Raw genomic sequence first — 23,446 nt, forward strand, 5'->3', positions numbered from 1 at the left:
AATTCAGAGGAAATTTATCACTCTAGTATCAATATTTCAAATACAGAGCACTGCAATAATTCACTAAAATTCTATTTACCTTATTAATTGCCAGTATATTTTATGTTGACATGAAATGGGAACTAAGTATATGTTATCTTAAAATGGAGCTTTTGAAATCCTTCCTTTGGAAGTCAGGTAGGTTAATAGATTCACACACAGAGGGGGCCCATGATTTTTCTTCTGCATTTTCGGTGTTGCAAACATTGCTAATTTTGTTAGCAACTGCAATTCATTTTTCCTAGCTTGTAGTTGCTGTAAGTGGCGGTAACAGATGTGGACAGTTACCACACGTCTGTACAGACAAAAGCAAGACAACCTGAATCAGTTTTTCGTGGACACTTCACTAGGATTTGAACTTTTTTTTTTTTTTTTGAGTTTTTCAATTTAGCTCTTACTTACAAATCAAAACGAGTAAAGGCATGCACACCAAAATATGGATAACATTTCTATCTGATGCCTTTAAACTCTTTTTCCTTCAGGACCTAGGAGAACATGCTTGGCTTTTCTTCCTTTCCTTCCTTTTTCTTTCCTTTCCTCTTCCACTCGTAAACTTACGCCCGGGTCATCCAGGACCACCTGGCTGTGTTTCATTGCCACCGGGCTCAGTGTCAGGGCTTTCTCCCATGTGGGGTGGAGGGAGCCTGGAGACAGGGTGATTGGAGAAGTCAGCAAGCTGACGGACTGCAGAAGCATAAACCTAGCAGATGACGAAGGCTATAACCCTCTCCAGGCTGCCTGCACCCTTAACCCTGCAGGACCTCCGGCTACCCACAGGTATGGGCGTGCTTGGCAGGGCCCTCGACACCCAGGTAAGCTTAGGGTACGGTGGGAGCTCGGCGGGACTGCAGTGGTGCATCGCCAGCCGGGGTGACGAAGGGCCCCCGACGGTAAACTCGGCCCAGGCGCCCCTCCGCTCCGCTCCGGAGGGACCCCGGCCAGCGCCTCCACCGGAATCGGCGGCGACCGGCCGACCGTGAGAGCCACCTCCTCCGCAATCCCCCGCCCCTCGGCGACGACGCTCCGCGCCCCTGCCGGCTCCCCATTGGCCGCGGCGCTCGCCAATCCTGGTGAAGCGGCGGGCTGGCAGGGCTCCGGTTGGCGGAGCCGGCGCCGAGCCCCGCCCCCCGGCTCCCGCCGGGCCCCCAGCCGGGAGGGGGCGTGGCCGCGGCCGTGGCCGGGCCGGAGGCGGCGTCGCTGGCGCCGCTGCGTGCGGTGCGGTGCGGGGCGGGGGCGCCGGGCGGCCGCGGCGCGGCGGGACCATGGAGCTCGGAGCGCAGCCCCGGCGGCGGCGGCGGCATCGCGGGCCGGTGAGTGCGGGCTGCCGGCGGCCGGACTCCCCGGTCCTGGCCCCTTCGCTGCTGGGCTCCGGGTCGAGCGGCTGCCCCGGGGGAGGGCCGGGCGCGGGCCGGGCCCCCGCAGCCCCGCGGCCAAGTGAAGTTGCTGCATCGCGCCGGGCGCTCTCGGGAGGGCGGCGGGGCCCACTGCGGGCCGCGGCTCCGCCCCGCGCCCTGCCCCGCCGCCCAGCCGCATCCTCCGCGCGGGCTCTCGCCGCGCGGCCCCCCGGCCCTCCGCCCGCGCTGCCCGGCGCGCTCCCCGGGCTGCGGGGCAGGCGCCCGCCCTCCGGGCCGCAGGTGGCGCCCGCCCGGGCCTCGCTCGCGCCCGGCGCACGATGCCCGGGACCTCCACGTCCCTCGGCTCCGCGCGCCCTGCCCGCATGTGGCCCGGTCCCCGCGTGCCCGCCGCCCGCCCGGTCGGGCCCTCCCCGCGCCTCTGCGCCGGGTGCCCTCCCCCGCGGGGCTGCGGGTCCGTGGGGGCCGCGGGCCTCCGCAGCCGGGCTCGGCTCCCGAGCGCGGGGCAGGGGCTCGGGCCGCCGGCGAGGGTCGTCCCCGGGAGACGTGCGCTGCGGCGGGCGGGGGCGGCGGGGCGGGGCGGGGCGGGGTGCGGGGGGCGCCTGGCTCTCCGCTCCTCGGCGCCGGAGCCCCAGCGAGGGGCAGCCTCCCCGCCCGGTCCGCGGCGCCTGCAGGCAATGGCGATTCTCCCGGGTCTAGCCTGTGCGAGGGGCCGCTCCGTGGCGGAGAGCGGGGTTCCTCGCGATTAAGAAGCTAAGCCGCGGGCTTGAGGGTGAATGGGAGCATCTCGTTTTCTTGGCCGCTATTGGGTGTCTTACTAGTTCTCCCTCATTTGGGGATCAGTTTTGAATTCGCACTGACTGCCAGCAATAATTTTTGTTTTTGAGTTTTTGAAACACCGAACACTAAACGGTCCGTTTCTGCTTCGTGAGTGCCCACATCAAATGCATGCTGGGGCGTGAAATTTTAAGATTCAAAGGATCCACGTTTTTAGGAGGGAAGGGACGAGCTGTTTGAAGTATTTTTTATTTTAAAAAATTAAGGTTTGTCTGAAACTTAAAATGTCCCCCCATCTGTAGCAAAACTTAAGTTCAAAGTGCTATAATGGACTTATTTTTCTGTTGCCTCTAGGGCGAATTCTGTTGAACCTTGGTTGCTTCTTTTTTCTACATGCTTTACTCAACTTTCCTTTTCTAGCAGTGAAACAATGCGGTGATTCTTGAAAGCTAGTTCTTTTATCTACTTGAGAGGTTAAACAAAGGAAAGCGGGGTTTGACCTTTCCCATAGGCAGTTCTTATTGTGTGTCTGGTCTCCTTTCTAATAGCATCTGCATAGTGCTCACTTTTCTTCATTTTTGAAGATCTTAATTTGTATTCACTGAAGTTGTGTCCATTTGGGTATTTAAAAGCTCACTAGGTTGAGAGGTTTGATTGACTTTATATGTTAACAGTCTGACCCTGTATTCACTGTTGTCTTCCAACAGTGAAAAGAAGCTTGTTCTGGAACTATCGACTTATAAAAATTGTTCTTGCACTTCCAGTTGCTGACATGAAGTTGCTTTATGGTATTTTACCTGTTTCCTTAAAATTTATGACCTAACAGTCAGTGATATGCTCCACTATTTTTTTTTTTTTTGAATAATTCTGAAAATAAAGGTGAAATGGACTTTGTCAAGGGGTCATGCCAACACTGTAGCCTCCTGGCTATTCTCAGCATGTCTTTGTAGATGTACTTTACACTTCCCATGGTAACCTGCATGTGGCAAGCCACCTTTTGGTCATTGGAATGTTTTCATTAAAACATAAGTATTAAAAGAATTGTCTGTGCTATGAGCCAGTACCAGTTATCTTCTTTTAGAGTTCCCAGAACTTTCTTTGGGGAATAATTACAAATTCTGTTTTCCGCTTGTATGCTTTTGTCATTCCTTATATTTTCTTGGGACTGCCTTCACATTGCTGTACAGACTTAGATGCTCACCTTCTCAGTCCTGTTTTTCTTAGAAGCCTGTTTTGTTCTTTAAGATCAAGTGTTCTTGGGACCTGGTCTTGGGCATCTGGAGCCCAAGGCTGCCTGCGGTCCCTGCATTCTTCAGGGCTGGTTTTATGCTGGTCATACAGGAGTACTATATACCAGTCATACATAAATAAGGGGTATTATAGAATAAATTGAGTATCACTGTGGAGATCCATGGAGTAATAAGTCTCAACTGAGTCTTTTCATCTTACTGGTTCCCTGTCCTGTTTCTCTCTCTGGAAGTAACCACAGCTACTACTGTGGAGTGTGGCCTTCCAGAATTTTTTTGATAACCTTTTTTCTTCAGAAGCCATTTAGGGGATGCTTGCTAAGTACCTGTACTATTTCGATACTGGGATTGCAGAAATAAGAGATAAAAGTGCTGTGATGGAGTTAGTAAGCAGAGAGGGATGGGAAACATCACATGAATGACCTAGTCCAGTCATTCGCTATACTTCAGAATTTATCATACGTGCTGGTGATGCAAAGATAAACAAGGTGGCAGATGCCTCTTTGAGCACCTGTTCAGCTGGGTTCTCGGACAGTCTTATCTTAACCATCCGTTACAGTGCAGTGTATGGTAAGTGCTCTAGAAGGGATCAGCTATAGGAAGGAGCTCATAGGATGACTGCAAATCGGAGCTTAGGGGCTATTTGGAGAGATGAGAAAAGCCTCCCAGAGAAGTACAAGAGGAGGAATTTGTCAGTATGGGTTGAAGAGAGGCTTGCTAAAGGTTGTCAGAGGGGTGGTGCATTGGAGCAACTGAAAACTGATGGTGGCATGGCCAAGTGCAGAAGGGCTCAGGAGCGGCAAGAAATGAGACAGAAGTGACTAGGGCCCATGCCATGTAGGGTCTTGTGATTCCTGTTGTAAGGAGTTTGGACGACTCTGTAGGCAAAGGAAACAGTTGCAGAATTATGAAGCAAAAGGGCATGATCAGAGAATGGATGGAAGGGCGCAAGCATGGAAGGAGGGCACGTGGGGGTCGTGGAATTGCCTGGACTTGGTCGTTGGGTGGGGGTTGTATGTGCAATGGGGGAGGGGGTTAAGAGAGGGAGGAGTTCAGGGCTGTGCAGAGTCCTCGCGGATCAGTTGCGGGAATGATGCCTTTCTTATGGAGCAGCAGCCATTTGGAGGAAGAAAAGATGGATGTGCTTGGCCTTGTTAAGTTTTAGGTGGCAGTGGGACACAGTGTTTAGTTGATTACATTAGGGATCTGGTTGTCAGGGGATGTTTGGATGGAGACAGACATCTGAGAGTCTTTAGCACTACACTTCCCCAACCTTGTGCTGATGTGATGCAGGGAACACACAGGGAGACTGCAGGATATTGAATTGTAGAAGGAAACACAGTGGTACTTGACATCTGTCCAGCCCTGTGGGACATACTAGCTCAAAGTAGTCAACAGTTTCTACCATCGGCTGCACTACTGTCCTTTTGCTGTATGTTTGGAAGGCTGAGTGTTTAGTGGTTGCATTCCATGCGAGAATCAATGTGGAACAGGAAGTGAACGAGGTGCTATCCAGTCCACATCCGAGATTTGAGAAACTGTAAGGTGCTCAACAGGTGCATACATACCTTCAGTAAATACTTGTGGTTTATGTAATAATGACATAAAGATACTCATTTTCTGTCAATTGAAGTGTGTTTGAAAAATGGGTAATAAGTTGTTAGGGCAAAAAATACATAAGTTATTTGAACTTGTCCAATGATTCAATTACTCAGGCATTTCTTTTGGTCTGAGATGCTAAGTGAACAGAGAAAGTTCTAGAACCTCTGCCTTTGCCTGTATTTGTTAATGGAGAATGTTGGAGTGGATGAAGTTACTCAAGATGCATGTACAGAGTGAGAAAAGGAGTGGTGGTGGTGGTATAGAACGTGATCTGAGGAGCTCTTGTGTTCAGAAGATACTCAGGAAAGAATTGAGACAGAGGAGGACAGGTGTGTGTGTGTGTGTGTGGCTGGTGGGAGGGGGGACAGGCATGAATGATGTCTTAGAAGCCATGATCCAGGAGACATCAGTAAAGAGGGATGCTAAGAGCCAGAAAATTTTTAGTAACCTAGATGGCGGCAATGGTGACGCAGTGATGGGGACATGAGCAGGATGGCCAGAGGGTTTGATAGTGGAAGCCAGAAAATGGTGCCACTGTGTGTGGACAACTGAAAAGCCTGGTGGCGGTGAAGAAGGGTGGCTCCAGGAGGCTGGGTAAAAAGGAGGATACCTTTTCTTTCTTTCTTTTTTTTTTTTTGAATAGAGGTATTTGAGCATGTTAAGAAGCCAAGAGGGAGAGGAGAGGGTGCTAACTAGCCAGAGATCCAGATAGATAGTGCTTCCAAAGTTTCCATTGGATTTAGCCCTAGGATAGAATTACTGGTTTTCAACGAGAGGAGTCTCAGGGAGCCTTACTTCCATGGACTAAGGAGTGAATGGCACTCAGGCGGGGAAGCTAGTCAGGGTGCGCAGTGCTTTCTAAACCTTGGTTTTGAGGAGGGGAGAAGGGCATTCACTAGGGAGGGACATCTGGTACAGGGTAAATTTTTTTTTTTTTTCAAACAGTGACTTTATTTTCTTTTATTAACTTTTTTTTTTTTTTTTTTAAGAATGCTTTTTTCCTTCCCTTTGAGACATGTGTCTCATAGGACTTATTTGTCCTTCTCAGGGTGGGGTGCTTTGGACATGGCTGTGCCTTTTTCCAGGTCCTGGCGTTCCCTGAAGGTCGTATTGTCTGTGACTGTGCTGTCCTGCTTTCCTTTCTGACTGGACGCTTTCTACTCTCACTGTTCTGCTGCTTACCTCAAGGTCAGTTTTGTTTGTCTTGCGCGAGAGCCTATTCTCCCATCTTAGCAGATGTCCTTAGATTAGAATAATTTTTCCATCCTCAGATTTCATTCTTAAATTTTGGAGCCTCCCTATTCTGTTTCTTCTCCGCTGGATCTGTGCCTCTTCTCTTTGAGGTTAGCTCTCTTCTTCTGTTGACTCTATTCATTTACCTTTTTAACTTTAAACATCCTGAATATCCCAGGGTCATTTATCTTCTTTCAGGTCTGCTAGCAGCTTCTGGACCTCAGCTCTGAGCTCAGCATCTGGGATCATTTCTCAGAGACTTGGGCCTCTTCTTAAGATGTCCTCTGACCTCTTAGAGCAGTGGTCTTTAAACTGATCTGAAGATTCAGTCTTCTGCTGTATTGGATATTCTTGCACTTTTTCTGAGTTTTATTTCTTTTAATATTTTTCTTTTAGTTTTTGCTTTATGGTTCTTTTCAGTCAGTTCACACATGTGTGAATGAATGCCTCCTGTGAATCATTCTAGTTACTAGTGATGACAGCATTGATAGGACCAAGCTACTGTCCTCAAAACCTAGAGAGGGAAAGCAGAGGTAAAATGTCCTGCTAACTATAGACTCCTTGCGGGCAGGCACCAGACAGCACGGTGCCTTGTACACAGCCAGCGCTTAGTAGATGTGTTCCAGCTTTGTTGAACAATCTCTGAAACATCGTGATCATGTGCAGATTGTTTGGATCATAACTTCAGTGACCAGTGCTAACACTCAGTGCCTCCTTCGCTCCAACTGACCATTTCCCCCACCACCTTTGTAATCTTTGATCCCTGAGTCTTCCTTTTACTAGCCATTGAAAGTCGTATTGGATTTTTAAAGTTGTGCTCCAGTGCATGCTGAAGATTTTATTACCATGCTGCTCCGGTTCCATTTTAGCTCATCTGGCTTCTCTCATTGAGTGCTGTTATCCATTTTGTGCACACGAGCAGTTCAGTGAAATTATATTGCAGTATAAAAGTATGGATGTGATTGACTGAATTAAGAATCCATGTGGCCATATTTTATCAGCTGAATGGAAGAAATGGTGTATTCTTTGCACATAGTAGAACCTCAACAAGTATTTTTTCATCGACTGAATGTGTCCTGTGTTTTGATTCAGGACTAGGATAAGCAGAACACTATAACTACTGTGTAATTTTAAAACCTAGCCATTTTGCCCTACTAATGTCACAGTTCTGTTCTCAGCCCCTCAAACTATGTACATGACCCCCCCCCTCCGCCCTCCAGAACCATTTGGTTATGTAGTCCTATATTAGAGTTAATACCTAGCCACAATTTAGCTCTGAATTGACTTTGTAACTCTTTGCAGGGCCATATTCTCTGTGGTTCAGAAGTAACACTTAAGAAGGAGAGGTTCATGGATTTAAATTGCTCCCTGTGCTACATGAAAGGAACAGTGTCTAAGCATTTAGGAAGTGAAGTATCTAGTCCAGTAGAGCGATGACATTAACCAGAAGAGTGGCAAGAAAGAGAGGGAGAAGTTATATTCGTATCATTCTGAGAGAGGCTCTTCACGGCTTACAACCAGGAGGAGCAAACACAGATGCCTTCCATCAAAAGTAAGATAATTAATTTTGGGGGGAAAGATTGAAGTTTTTCAATATGGGATACCTGCCCATTTTCAGTAGAATCGGGAAAACACATTTTGATTATAACCGAACCTATAGAATTTAAAATGTTCTCTTGGTTCTTGGCTTTCCATAGTATTTATCTCCTATTTTGTACATCTTTTAGAGTTAATTATCCTGGTTTTTGATTTAAAAACCAGAAATGCACAGAAGCCCCTAAATTCCTCAATCACCTGTCTCCAGATTTTAATTATACGCTGCAAACAACATTGTTTCCAAAGGCTTTACCAAATGGTGAATTGTCCATTCAGAAATCCCAGGGAGGAAGATTATTAAAACATTAATTACTCCTTTTCTTTTCTTTTCTTTCTTCTTCTTCTTCTTTTTTTTTTTTTTTTAAAGTAGGCTCCAGGCCCAGCATGGAGCCCAACACAGGAGCTTGAACTCACAACCCTGAGATCAAGACCTGAGCTAAGACCAAAAGTAGGACACTTAACCTACTGAGCCACCCAGGTACCCCAAAATATGACTCCTTTTTAAAAGCTGGCATTACAATATTGAATGATTACAAGGCTTAACAATGATAGTGAAGTTCATACCTGAGTTATACATAAAATTTTCAGAGCTTGTACGCTGTCTTTTGTATTACATAGACCAATTAAAAAGTTCTTCCATTTCTGACATGTCCAGTTTTTTCCATACTACTTCTCAGGAAAAAAAGTGCGGAAACAACAAAGCCTCATGGCATCACATGATAGAACTATATAGGGATTAGGTATTACAGGAACAATTGTTCTAATTGTTAGAACAATTTTTTTTTCTTTTAAAGCTTTGTTTATGGTTACTTATTCGTGCTAGAGAGGAGTTTAGAAATGTGGTTTCATTTCTTAGGCTATTTGGTTTCTGATTGTCAAATTCTGTTTGAGACAAAATATATTGCCCTGCAGTTTAGAATTTACCCAGTATTCTTTCTTTTGGTACCTCAATACAACTTAGATTAACTGTGTATAAGTGAAAGCTACAAGTAGAGTTTTGTTTGAATGTTTATATTTGTCCAAATATATGTTTATCCAAATATATTTATTGAGATTTTTGTTGTTTGAGATACTATGGTTTTACTGAACACAAACAGTGGAGGCTTGTCCCTTGTACCCTATTACATAAAGATTTGAATTACCTTATAGGAAATACTCAAAAGAATGAAACTGAATATAAATGAGAATTAAACTTCTATGAAGATCACGAATGAAAACAATAAAACGTCTTCTTTGGACAGGATTCCAGCCTACCAATTCAGGGTTTTAGCTGTAGAGAGCTAAATTGCTTTACTCATGCAGGGTTTCAGTGACTCAGCACAAAAAACATCTGTTGCTCACCCAAGTGAAGCTTAGTTTTGGGGTCCTCATGGGGTGACATTCCACAGGGCCATACTTGTGACTCAGCCTTCAGGAGAAAGTGGGAACTTCCTCCTGCTCAGTTCAGTGGGTGGGTAGGGAAAAAGCCAAATCCTGTGGGAGGCTTTCTGGGCCAGCACACACCACTTCTCATCCCATCGGCTATACTCAGACGCAGCCTTATTTCATGTGCTGAAGGCTAGAAAACGTAGGCTGGCTCTGAAACCTGGAGAAGAGAGGACGTAGGTATTGGGGATATAACCAGTCTGCAGGCAAGGTACTTGGCCGAGCATCCTTTTGGCCCATCCTGAGGGCCAAAAAGAAGGGGAAACAACATCTTCATCTCTACACTGTAGTCATCATCCATAGAAAACAGACCAGTTTCCTTTCCTTAGTATGTTCCCAGAACTTACACTTGGAGTTTTGTATTGGCTAGTGAGTATATGCAGCACTTAGAATGTAGTTTTTGTTTTTTAAGTAGGCTCTACGGCCAACGCAGAGTCCATCACAGGGCTTAATTTGAACTCATGACCCTGAGATCCAGACCTGAGTTGAGATCAAGAGTTGGATACTTAACCAACTGAGCCACCCAGGTGCCTCTAGAACGTGGTTTTTATGAGGCTGATTATTTTCTAGTCTTAAAAGAAGTTAAAACACAACTTAATAAAAACATTTCTGCAGAGGGTCAAACTAATATGGTTTATGTACTTTCTAGTGGTAAGAGTGAACACATTGCATATCTGTGGAAACAGCCATTCAGGAATAATTAGCCGCAAGTGGATTTTTTGGTGAAAGGTGTACAGAAGCTGGTTTGGAGTTATCTTTTCTGATGAGGTTGGAATGTTGGTATTTTATGTTGTCAATTAAAGGTAGTTTCTCCAAGAACAGAGAATGATTGATTAATTCAAAGTCAATGTACTGCATGCAAAGCTTCTAGAACAAGCTTCTAGAACAAGCTTCTCTTTACCTTCCAAAGGTAAACAATAGCCTTTGGGTAAATCTGGCCTTTTGCCTGATTTTGTAAAGAAAATTTTATTGGAGCACAGGCTTGCCCACTAATTTATATATTGTCTTTGGCTGCTTTTGTGCTGTAAGACAGAGCTGAGTAGTTGCAACAGGGACTGTCTAAATACCAAAGTACAAAATATTCACTATCTGGCTCTTCAGAGCAAAAAATCCCAACCCCTGTTCTGGAGAGTGAGTTTCTGCCCTTTCTTACAGATATCACATTGTAGTGTGGGAAAAAGATGATAAACAACAGAAACATATGTAGTTATAATGACTGTGTAGAAAGTAAAGAAGCAAGGGGAGAGTGTGTCAGGGACTGCCATTTGTCATAGTGTGGTCAGGGGAGGTGTCCCTCGGGTGACAGTTGACAGAGGTGTGATGTAGGTGAAGGAGTGTACCAGTCAGGCAGATATTTTGGCAGAGAGCCTTGGGGGCAGAGGAACAGTGAGTGCAAAGGCTGTTGAAGTGGTAGGAGGGTAGTGTGAGTAGTGAGGGGTGTGTGGTTACAGAGGTCATAAAGGGCCAGGTCATATAGGGTCCAGGAGACTGTGATGGCATTTGAATTTTATTCTGAGTGAGTTGAAAAGCCATTGCAAGTTTTTGAGCAGGAAAATGATACCATTTGATTTAGATTTTAAAAGGGTCACTAGGAGTGCTGTGTAGAGAATAGATTGTAGGAGACAAGGGTCAAAAGAGAGTGGATCTGTCTGCTGCTAGGCTTTGCTTAGATGCCGAGGATATCAAAATAAATCAAATGGTTCCTTTCCTTGAGGGGCTGAAAGTGTAACAGCTGAGAAAAACATGTAAAAAGATCACTGTGATATACACTTAGAGAATTGGAAAGCAAAAAGGCGCCTTGAGATTACATAAGAGGGGTGCTTGATCCAAGTGGGAGATGATGTCCTGACCTGAGAAAATGGGAGGACACTGATGAAGACTGATTGGAATAGGTGCCCATTCTGTACCTGAGCCCTGAGGTTCTTGAAAGGACTGCATGAACAGATCACCAGAGATTTTACCATAGAGCAGAGGGGGCAGTGGGTTTCAGATTGTAATGGATGCTCTCTGGAGCACGATTCTAAGATTGACTAGAATCAGTCTAATCAATGGGAGAGAATGTGGGAGAATGATTCTAAGATTGTCAAACCTCAATGGGATACAGTGCAGTGGGTGCTGAAGGGGGAGGATGATCTTTGCCATCTTTGGCAGAGAGCAGGACCAAGGTAATTTTGGTCTGGAAAAATTAAAAGTCTCAGTAATTATCTATGGAATGTATTGTGGAGTATTGCTAACTTTTCCCGTGAGCCCAGCAGCATGAATTAGTTGCAAAATATATCTTTGAGTAATTAAACAAATTGATCTGCTGTCTGGAGTTATTGGATCTGACCCAGTGAAACCTTGGAGGAGGTCTGTAATGATGATTTTTATTTTGGAGAGAGGTGCCATGAACTCATTTTGGATAATAATTAGCTGAAAAAAATTGCTGCCATTTTTTACTGGCGTCGAGAAGGTTATTCACCTTTTTGTTCTCTTTCGTAGAGTGTTTAGATCATCCAAAAGGAATTTTAGTGATTGTAATACAGGCTTTAAAAGAAATAGTGAGATGAAATATATACATTCACTGTCATAGAAGGAGTTGTTATTTTTTTATACTGCTATACTACTCTTAGGGTGAACAAACTTCAGTAAGGATATAGAGGATTTGAACAGCACAATTAAGAAATTTGCCTTGCATGTCAAGATACTGTCCCTAACAACTGCAGAATACACATTATTTGCATATGTGCATGGACATTCACCCAGGCTGTCAGGTTGTGGGACAAAACCAAGTCTCAGGATATTTCAGAGAATTGAAGCCAAACAGAACAGTATTCTCTAAATTAAACTAAAATCAGTAGCAAAAAATAAAATCGTTTCTAAATAATCCATAAATCATAGAAGATATATTAATTACAATGGGAATTTAAAAATACAAAATATTTTGATCAGAATTAATATAAAAATACTACATATCAAAATTTGTGGGGTGCAGCTAAAGTTATACTTAAGAGGAAAGTTTATAGCTGTAAGTGCATGTTAGGAAGGAAGAAAGACTGAAAAAAATTCAGTGAGCATCTGTATCCATCTCTAGAAGTTAGGAAAAGAATGGCAAACTAAACCCAGTGGAAGTATCTCTGAGTTTGACCTTTAACATGGGGGTTAGTGGTGCCAACCCCTGGGCAGTTGAAAATTCACATACTACTTTTTGGTATGGATTTTAAGTCAAGGTCAGAAAACCTTTCCCTACACCAATGATTTCTTTAAGAACTTGGGTAGCTTTCATTTTTTTACATTTAGATTTCTGCTATACTTGGGAGTTTATCCTGGTATGTGATATTAGGAATGGATTTAATTTTATTTTCTTCCAAATGGCTGTTCAGTTGTCCCAACATTTATGAAACCCATCTTTGCTCAAGTCATTTGAGATGCCACCATTGTTATATATTAGATTTCTATATGTAAATTGGGTCTGTTTTGGGAGTTTCTGTTACATTTCATTGGTCTGTCTGCCTTTTCAGGTGCTGGTACCACCGTTTTAATCATGGAGCTTTGTTCTAATATTTGGTAGGGCTAGTTTCCCTTATAGCTCCTTCTGTTCAGTGTTATCTAGTGTCAACTTGTCTAGCTCCATAAAGAAACTTCTGAGTAATTTTTATTGGAATTACATTATATTTATAAATTAATTTAGGGAGAACTGACAATCTGATAAAGTTGTGATGTCTTAACCAAGTCTCACTTTGTGTGCCTTTCAGGAATGTGTGAATCTATAGATTTCTTCATATAAGTTTTGAACATTTCTTGTTTAAGTTTGTGCTCTTTGCTGTTGCTGTTGGTAAGTGGGATTTTCTCTTCCATTATGCATTCTAACCAGTTATTATTTGTGTATATGAAGGCTGTTGGTTTTTCGTTTGTTAATTTTATATATGCAGAATTCTCTTTCTTGAGTTGTTTTCATCAATATTTTTGGTTTTCCATGTTTACTCTTGTGTCATCGGTTTAGAGTTTTATTTCTCCTTCTCCATTGTTTGTGTCCTTGTTTCCTCTTGCCTGACTGCACTGGTGAATGCCTCCAAAACAGTGTTAAATCGTAGAAGAGGTAGTGGGCATGGTTTGCTTGGTTCTTGGCTGTAGTGGGTGTGCCTCTGGTTTTGTCCCAGTAAGATGTTGGTGCTCCTGCTCTGTCCTGTATGCATACTCATGTTCTCTCTCTCTCTCTTTCTTAGTGAAGTCATGTTAAGGAGTGTAAATCCATTCCTACTTATTCAAGAGTTGTTTTTTCAAAATTAGGAATGGATGTTGAATTTTGTCATTGACTTTTTCCGCCCCTTTGGAGGTAATTTGTATTTTTTTCTCCTTAGATTTATTAGTATGGTGAGTTGTATGACTAGATTTCCTAATATTGAACCATTCTTGCATTTGATAAACTCTTAGTCTGGTGTTGGGTTTTTTTCTGTAATAACACAGCATCAGTGTTCATAAGTGCTCTTTGTCTTTTTTTTTTTTTTTTTGCTATCTTTATCAGGTTTAGGTATTGTTATGGTTGATTCATAAAGAATTTGGAAGTTACTCTTTATTTTCCACATTTTAAATTAATATTGGGACTACCTGCTTTCTAAAGGTTTGGTAGGTTCCTCTGTGATATCTGGATTTGATTGTTTTTTGGTAAGGTAGTTCTTTGACAACTTTTTCTGATTCTTTTAGGGAAATTGGTTGGTTTAAGCATTCTGTGTATTGGGGCCCCTCTTAATAATTTCCTACTTATCTACTTTTATCTAGGTTTTTATTTATTTTTTTTATTTTTTTATTTTTTATTTGTTTATTTATTTTTTAAAATTTATTTATTCATGAGAGACACAGAGAGGCAGAGGGAGAAGCAGGCTCCATGCAAGGAGCCCGATGTGGGACTTGATCCTGGGTCTCCAGGATCACGCCCTGGGCCGAAGACAGGCGCCAAAACCGCTAAGCCACCCAGGGATCCCCTATCTAGGTTTTTAAATGTGTTTGCATGGAAGTGTGCAGAGGAGTCTCTATTTTTATATTTTATCTTTTTTATATTTGTGTATTTGCTCCTTTTCCCCCTTTTTGATGAAATTAGTGTATGCTTTAAATATATAACATAAATTTAGTTAAATATATAACATAAAATAGATCATTTTAACCATTTTCAAATATACAGGTCTGTGTTATTAAGTACAAGTACATTCACACTGTTGTGCAGCCATCAGGACCATCCAGCTCCACGATGATTTCATCTTTCCATATGAAAATTCTGTACCTACTGAATACTCCCCATTTTTCCCTTCCCGGAGCTCCTGGCAGCCACCATTCTGCTTTGTGAATTTGACTGTTCTAGGTACCTCATATAAATGAACTTAGTTTTTTTGAGAACCAGGATTTTTATTAATTTGTTCTCTACCACATTAATTTTTGCTTTTTATAGTTACCGTCTTTTTAAACAAAAATTATTTATTTATTATTATTTTTTTAGATTTTATTTATTTATTCATGAAAGACATGCAGAGAGAGAGAGAAAGAGAGAGAGAGAGAGAGAGGGGCAGAGATACAGGCAGAGGGAGGAGCAGGCTCCATGCAGGAAGCCCGATGTGGGACTCGATCCCGTGGGACTCGATCCCGGGTCTCCAGGATCAGGCCCTGGGCTGAAGGTGGTGCTAAACCGCTGAGCCACCCAGGCTGCCCTATTTACTTATTTTTAAAGTAAACTCTACACTCAGCAAGGGACTCAGACTCACCATCTCAAAATTAAGAGTCTGAGCCAGCTGGACGCCATCTTTGGGTTCCTTTTGGTTTATCTTGTTCTCCTTTTAGCTTTTTTGGAATGTCATTCATTCACTTTCTTAAAAAGAAAATGATGTAAGTATTTAGGGCTCTGGACTTTTTTTCTGATTAGTACTTTAAATTTTTCCATGGACTCTGATCTGTGATGTTTTCATTATCATTATTTTTCAGGAATTCTGTGATTTGTTTATTCTCTTTCTTCCAAGAGTTTAAATTTTTAGACAGGAAGACTTTTTAAAAATTTAGTTTCTAGCAGTTTCCTGATTTTTAAAACAATTGTTAATTTTATTGGTATTGATACAGAAAAATTTACATAGCACAAGGAGCTTGGTGAATTTTTACAAGATATATTCATTCACCCATGAAACTAGCACCTAGAACATTCCAGTGTCCCCTTCAGGTCATGACCACCCTACTCTTAAAGGGTAGCACCTATGTTGACTTCTAAATTGATAAGTTTTACCTGGTTTTAAATTTAGGTCATTATATATGGTTTTGTGTTTAGATCTTTTGTTAACAATTTTTAAAAATTCATCTATGTTGTTGTAAGTACTCATGGGTCATTTATTCTTTTTGCTGTATTCCATGTGTGACTGTACCATAATGTACCAAATGTACCAAATGTACCATAATGCATTTATTCAGCTCTTCTTCTGGTACTGTTTTACATTGTTTCCAGTGTTATTTTTAGTTTTCTTTGCATTCTAATAGCTGGTTATTGTTTGTAATGTTTCTGTTTTAGGATTACATTAATGATTTATTTGTGCCTTAATATAGGTAATTGTTTTGTGTTTGTTCAAGAAGGTGTATTGTCCATTAGAGTACAGTTTTCATTTATGTCCAAAAAACCTACTTTATTGATTATATTGCTTAGATCATTTACTTTTTTTTAAGATTGTATTATTTGAGAGCGAGAGAGTAAGAGAGAGAACTAGAGAACAAGCAGAGGGAAGGGGCAGAGGGAGGGGAAGAAGCAGACTCCCTGCTGAGCAGGGAGCCTGCTGTGGGGCTCCATTCCAGGACTCTGGGATCATGACCTGAGTGAAGGCTTAATTGACTGAGCCATCTAAGTGCCCCAAGATCATTTACTTTTAGTCCTTACTGATTTTTTTCTTCTTGACCTGTTTTGTGTACGGAGTAGTGTGTATTTCTTGTTTATAGAGAATTTCTATTTCTTCTTTAATCAGTTATAGTTTCAGTTATTTGGTTTACAAATGTTAGTAACATTTATTTTCATTGTGAAATAATAGCTTTTAGCATTTATCAATTTGAATACTTTACATCTTAAATTTTATTTTTTTTCTGATATGATTGCAACCTAAATGCTTCCATTTGCCTGGTAAGTTCTTGTGCATCCCTTCATATTTAGCCTTTTGAATCATTGCATTTTAAATATGTCTTCTCATGTGTACAGGGTAGAGTTGGGCTTTCCTCTCTAAGCAAGTTTGAAGATTTTTTAAGAGGCAAGTTAAGCTCGTTCACAGTAATTGTTATAACTGATATATTTGTTTTCAGTTTTCTTATTACCTGTGATATAATTATTGTCTGTATCATATTTACTGTGTTCACTCATTACTAGGTCTGTTTTCCCTGAGTTAGTAGAAAACTTCTTTTCGTATCTGGGAAGGATTACATTTTTGTCCTAGTGATTACTTCTCAATTACATGAATTTATAGTACCTTTTTTTTTTTTTAAATTTATAGTACCTTTAATCCCCTTCCTGCTTTTTAACCCGTCTTTTTACTATCTTTTACGTCATCTTTAAATGACATCTTTTGATTCTTGCCTGTTATATAATAGTGATTTTATTGTTTTTTTCTTTCTCTTTTATCTTCCCATTATTTTAGTTGCAATTTTCTACTTTGGCATAACGTAGGTTTATATACCATTCTTCTCTCCATGACCCCAGTCTTGTCTTTAGTTTTAGTTCTACAGTTGAGTACAAAAACTGTTCACTTCTTCATCAGCCCTTTTGCCTAAGTTTCTTCAGTCATTCTGTTACCCGTGGGGAGTCTGCATTGTGTGAATGGAGGTCTCAGTTCTTAGATTCCCTGTGGAAGATTTACATGAGGATCTGCACTCACATCTGAATAAAGACAGCCAGAAGGAAAGTAGCAAGCATAAAGCAGTTTATTACGGACAGTATACTCTCAAGGTGGCAGAGCAAGGCAGGCCCAGAAGTGGCAGGTGCATCCGGGTTAGTGGTGTGTTTTCATGTTTGTGTAGCTTATGGGTCATTGTGAGGGCGTCTCCGACTGGGGATGTTTCCAGTCATCTGAGGGACTCCTCCTGTTGGTTGGGAGGGCGGGGTTTGGGCCCTAGCTGGTTCTTCTGGAACAGTCATGGCCATCTTCCCGCATGAGGAGTGGAAACCGCAATGTAGATATATTCTAATGAAGCTTGAGGTTACCCTGGGTGCAGAGGTTGAAGAGCAGAGTACATGTTCTGCACCCGAGGCTCTTGGTCTGCCAGCCCCTGGTGTTGGAAACCATAAGGCTAGAGTCCACAAAGTCAAGGTGTTGTGCCTTTAGGATTCTAATGTGTGACCTGTGTGTCACTGCCTTTGCCTTGAGCCCCTGTAACTAATTGCCGGCTCTATCCCTTGTATAGATGAAGTTCAAGCTATAATGCATCCATTGAGTGTAAGGGATTAATTTCTTTCCAGTGCATCTAGAAGTGTATTAGTTGGGTATCTTTGGGAGAACTGAGAAAACAGTCTCTGATCATTCTGGGGTGTCTGTTATTTAGATGATGGGCCTGAGTTGAGAAGGGTGATGAGGACGGGTGTATGCATAAGTATTTTGTAAGTTCTTGTTCAAATATTTTTCATGGCCTTGATAGTTAAAGGACAGCTTGGCTGGATATAAAAACCTTGTTTTTGCCCTTTCCCCTTAAGTTTCTTAAAAATGATGTGCTACTGGGCAGTCCCAGTGGCGCAGCAGTTTAGCGCCACCTGCAGCCCAGGGTATGATCCTGGAGACCGGGGATCGAGTCCCACGTCTGGCTCCCTGCATGGAGCCCGCTTCTCCCTCTGCCTGTGTCTCTGCCTCTCTCTCTCTCTCTCTCTCTCTCTGTGTCTCTATGAATAAATAAAATCTTTTTTTTTTTTTTTTTCCGTCTTCAGAGCCCAGTCCAGGGCTGGGATACATATCCTGTGCCTCTGTAGGTTCCCAGAACAATTTAAAAAAAAATTTTTTTTATCTATTACTTATAGTCACAGAGAGAGAGAGAGAGAGAGAGAGAGAGAGGCAGAGACACAGGCAGAGGGAGAAGCAGGCTCCATGCACTGGGAGCCCGATGTGGGATTCGATCCTGGGTCTCCAGGATCACGCCCTGGGCCAAAGGCAGGTGCTAAACCGCTGCGCCACCCAGGGATTCCCCTGAATAAATAAAATCTTAAAAAAAAAAAAATGATGTGCTACTTTTGTGTACGTCTGATTTTCTGCTATTGTAAGTTATCTTTTCAGTATCTTAAAGTCTTATGGTTTATTAGTGTACATTTTAGAGTTACTTGTTCTTGGTCAGTTGGCTCTTCTAGTGTGTAGTTTCAAGTCTTTTTTTATTTCCAGAGAATTTTCTTGGATTATTGTCTTAAATATTCTCTTTCAGTATTTTAAACTTTTTCCCCCAGAGTCTTGCTTATACATACCTTGGAATATGTGTTACATGATATTTGACTTTCTTTGCCTATTTTCTGTTTCATTCACTTTCTTTCTGCATACTCATTTCTTTCTTTTTCTTTTGGTTGGTTGTTTTTTCACTTTTTTTCAGTGCCTTTCATAAATTTTCATTTGAATTTATTCTCCTTTGGGTACCTTTTAATTCAGTCTTTTGTAATAGGATTTTTAAAATTTCTATTCTAAATAAGTTCAGTTTGCTTTTGTTTCACTTTTTTTTCACATCATTTCTGTTCTCAGTTTCTGTATTAGATTCATATGTGGTTGTTGGAGGATATTTAGTTCAGTTTTGAGTGTTTTGTTACAGATTTCTTTGGTTTCATGGTTGCTTTGAGAGGGGAGACGTTTTATTAGTGAAATGCTTTGATTTACATTTTGTTTCCTTATAGCAGTTTTGTGTGGGCTTGGGCTTTATTTTTTGCATCCCTGTTTATTTTATGAGTAGGTTTTTTGATTGGAGAGCACTCTTTCCAGTTGTTTCTTCCCTGAAGTTCTTTTTTGAATGATTGGTTTTGACGGGTGGATGGCTTGCCTTATTTTGCTTTCATTTCTGCAGTTCCTTAAATTTTCTCTTCTTTCTTTCTTTTCTTTCTTTCTCTTTTCTGCCATGTCTCCAAGAAATGCCACTCTCTCTAAATATCTGACCCTCCCTCACAAACATTGCTTCTCCAAACCTGCAACTTCTAGTTCCACTCAACTTTCAAGTCCCTTTTCCTGTAGCCAGTTCTGTGAACTACCAAGTCTTGATCTGCATTCAGTAACTTAACACTTTTCTTTCCAGAGGGTTGGGGGGGGGGGTCATTTAAGTCTTCCACCTGTTTTTACTGTTTTACAAAACATTTAATATCCCCAGTCCTGTTCTTTCCACCTGCAGGCTTCCTGTGGGGCATGGTGGAAGCTCTGTTGGAACGCAGTTTATTTCTCTCCTTATAGGTTATTTGAAGGCTATTGTATTCTGCCTCCTATTAATGCATGAAGGCACATGGGTCATGTGTGGATTGTTTTGCTCTCCTGATAGATGTTTTGGAGGGAGGAAGTATGGGGAGATTTGAAATCAGGTAGCCAGTCTTCTAAGTCTGGAGGTCCTGCCAGGCAAGCATAATCTTGATATCACATATTGTCAAGGACGTTATAAGAAAAAAAATTATAGGGCAGTCTCATTCATGAACATATTTGCAAGTATCCTTAAGAATAACAATTAGATGTATCAATATAAAAGGATATAATATGAGCATTTTGCATTTATTCTAGAATGCAAGGTGGGTTTAATATTAAAAATCAAATATATCTCACCATATTAATGAAGGAGAAAAACTGTACAATCATCACTAGGTGCAGAAAACACTGAAATTTAACATTTGTTCATGATGAAAAATTCTTAAGCAAACTAGGAAAGAATAATCTTAGGAAGAGTTTAATCTGCAAGGAGTTTGTTCACCATTATGCTGTGTAGCTTCTAGCCAGTGCATTTATTGGAATTTAGAAGTGTGTTTAGCATGGTTATTGAATTCTCTATAACAACTGGAAAATGAAATTAACAAAGGTACTATTGTGGCATTAAAAATCCCAGTATGGGATCCCTGGGTGGCGCAGCGGTTTGGCGCCTGCCTTTGGCCCAGGGCGCGATCCTGAAGACCCGGGATCGAATCCCGTGTCAGGCTCCCGGTGCATGGAGCCTGCTTCTCCCTCTGCCTGTGTCTCTGCCTCTCTCTCTCTCTTTCTCTCTCTCTCTCTCTCTGTGTAACTATCATAAATAAATTTAAAAAATTTAAAAATCCCAATATATAGGAATAGAACTAACAAGAAATTTATAATACCTTTGTGTAGGAAACTATAGAATAGAGAATTTAAGGAAAAGGTAAATAAAGGGAGATTATATCAAGTTCATGAAATGAAAGACTTAATATTATGGAGATGTCGGTTCTCTCTAAATCAATACAGAGACTTTGTCCAACCTAGGTCATAGCCTGAAAATTTTTGTGGGAGGGCAGTGCAAATGGACTGTTTCTAAAATCTGGAATGTGGAAAATAGAATGTGGAATGTGGAAAAATAGAGTGCCATTAGGACACTCTTGAAGAATGACAAATATTTGGCCTTATGCAATATGAAGAGTTATTAAACAGCTATAATATTTAAGCAGTGTGGTATTAACATGCATAAGTGTAGGCAAATATGATTAATGAAACTGAGAGTAGAAAGTCCTGAAGTAGGCGCACACATATATAGATGTTTGATTGTGTTAAGTGCAAAACAGTCTGAGAAGGATGGTCTTTTTTTTTTTTTTTTTTTTTAAGGATGGTCTTTTTGATATTGGTGTGTGATTATTAAGATGGGTATCCTTAAATCACATTTGACCCCTACCTTATATCGTTTACAAAAATCAATTCCAGATAGACTAAGGTGAAAGGTAAAAAATTATATAGAAAAGCCTCATGGCCTAAGAGTAGGAAAACCTTTCTTAAACAGGACACAGACTATAAATGAATAGATGCTAAGTTGAAATAAATTAATATTAGGAACTTCTGTTTATTAAAATGTACCATTACAATTTTAAAAGTAATCCATAGGCTGGAATAGAATGTTTGAATCACATGTAAACTGACATGTCTCCTACCTAGAAAATTTAAAGAGCTGGAAGAAATCAGTAAGAAAGCCAGATAATCTAATACATAATCTAATACATTTGCTTAAGTAAAAATTGTAAAAGGGTAAGATACTTGAACTTGCACTTTGAAGAATATATACAAATAGCCAATGAAGATATGAAAAAAAGTTTAATCAGTAATCAGGAAGTGCAGATTAAATAATGAGATACCACCACGTCTCAAGGTCAGCTGAAATGGAAAAGACTGACAGTCTGTAGCGTGGAGAACGTAGAGCAGCTGGAATGCATATCCTAACTGATGGGGGTGTGAATTGGTGCAGACGTGTTGAAGAACTGTTGGGGGTTGTACTAAAGTCGAAGATACCTTATGAACCAGGATTGGTCTTCTATGTGTGCACTCAGCAGCTGTGCTGCATGTATGACTGTGCCCGGATATGTGTATGGTGGTGTGGGTAGTACCATTATATATCATAGCCCCACTTAGATACATCTCAAGTGTTCATCAGTGGTGGAACGATTATGTAAGTTGTGGTGTAGTTGTACATTATAAAGTGGTAGGAATGAAAAAATTGAAGCTGCACTCAACAGCTGTAATCATCTCACAAACTTAATGTTGAGTAGAAGATGCTAGACATAGCAGAATCCAAACTGGACAATTTTGCTTAAGTAAAATTGTATAGGGGTGTCAGGAACAAGGAACGTGATTATTTTAGGGGAAGGAGAAGATATTGATAACTGAGAGGGACAAAGGACACTTCTGAGGGTGCTGGAATCGGCCTATCGCATGACCCTGATGTGGCTCCCTGGATGTGTCCACTTTGTGATAATCCTTTGACCTGGAATTTCTTTTAATAGCTGGGTTTCTTTTATATATCACATTTATACTGGTGTTTGGATATAGTTTTCCTTTTTGGCTAGTGTCTGGTTTTTATTCAGTTCACTTTTAAGTGTTAATCTTTTCAGTGAAAATCAACATGGTTTTTGAGCTGTCTTTTCTGCTCCCCGTCTCATTTTCCTAGTGGAAGCTCTGCCTTCCTGTAAAACCTCTGACAGCTGCAGACCTCATTAGTCCTCCTTTCTTCTATACCTCATGCCAGCAGTTCTCTAAGTGTAGTATGGGGACTTCTGGGTGTCTCCAGGACCTTTTAAGGGGTCATTGAGGTCATACTTATTTTCATAATTACACTAAAATATTATATACTCTTTTTGCTCTCATTATTTTAGAGCATACAGTGGGCTTTTCAGAAGCTACCTGACAGGACCACAGTTACCTGAAAAGACTATTAAATACTCCTCTTTCCAACTGGGTATCTGTGTAAGACTGAATTGTCTTTATATACTGCAGTCAAAACAACGTATCACAATGGAATGAATTCAGAAAGTAGGTATGAAAATCCAGCTTCCTTTTTTAAGCCAGACATTAAAGGAACTTGTAAAAATATAACGGTGCCAATAGTTTGTTGTCTTGAGAAAAAGTTATTTTTTTGAAGACACATTTGTTAACACATAATAAATTTATTTTGTCCTTTATAGTGATTTAATGAATGAATGAATGAATGAATTTATTAGAGAGAGAGAGTGTGTGCGTGTGTGCACAAGCAGGGGGACTAGCAGGCAGGGGGAGAGGGAGAAGCAGGCTCTCTGCTGAGCAAGGAGCCCAATGTGGGGCTCAATCCTGGGACCCTGGCATCCTGAGCTGAAGGCAGATGCTTAACCGACTGAGCCACCCAGGTACGCCTTTAAATATTTAAAAACATTTCTGTCTTAATTTTTAATATTTGGTGAATATTGATAAATGTAACTCATGAGCAATTGCAATTTGGGGTTTTATGGTAAGAAGTCCTGAACAAGAAATAGAGAATTATTGCTTTAGCAATAATAATAAGCAGTGGTTTACCCAGGGGGTTTTACAGATACTGATGCCTAAGTCCTCACCCCAGAAATTGTGATTTAATTGGGTCTGGGGTGTTACACAGGTTTTGAAATTTTTAAATGATCTCTAGATGATTTTGATGGGTACACAAGCTTGGGAATTTTACCAATTTGTAATTTGTAATTGTTATACATCATATGCTTATGTAACTTCTGTTCTTGAGGTCTTGAAACAAATATGG

General features: G+C 41.3%; 1 protein-coding gene across 2 annotated transcripts in view; it reads left to right on the plus strand.

Annotated features, from left to right (window-relative positions):
• Positions 1-1,286: 1,286 nt before the first annotated feature.
• The window catches only part of WASF3 (WASP family member 3), a 134,057-nt gene continuing 111,897 nt past the window's right edge, over positions 1,287-23,446 (plus strand). For both annotated transcript variants that reach the window (XM_041767543.1, XM_041767545.1), the window contains exon 1: positions 1,287-1,349. The gene's annotated coding sequence lies outside the window, so the exon portion shown is untranslated. The remainder of the gene's footprint in view (positions 1,350-23,446) is intronic.

The sequence above is a fragment of the Vulpes lagopus genome, chromosome 8, assembly GCF_018345385.1.
Source record: "Vulpes lagopus strain Blue_001 chromosome 8, ASM1834538v1, whole genome shotgun sequence".
Lineage (NCBI taxonomy): Eukaryota > Metazoa > Chordata > Mammalia > Carnivora > Canidae > Vulpes > Vulpes lagopus.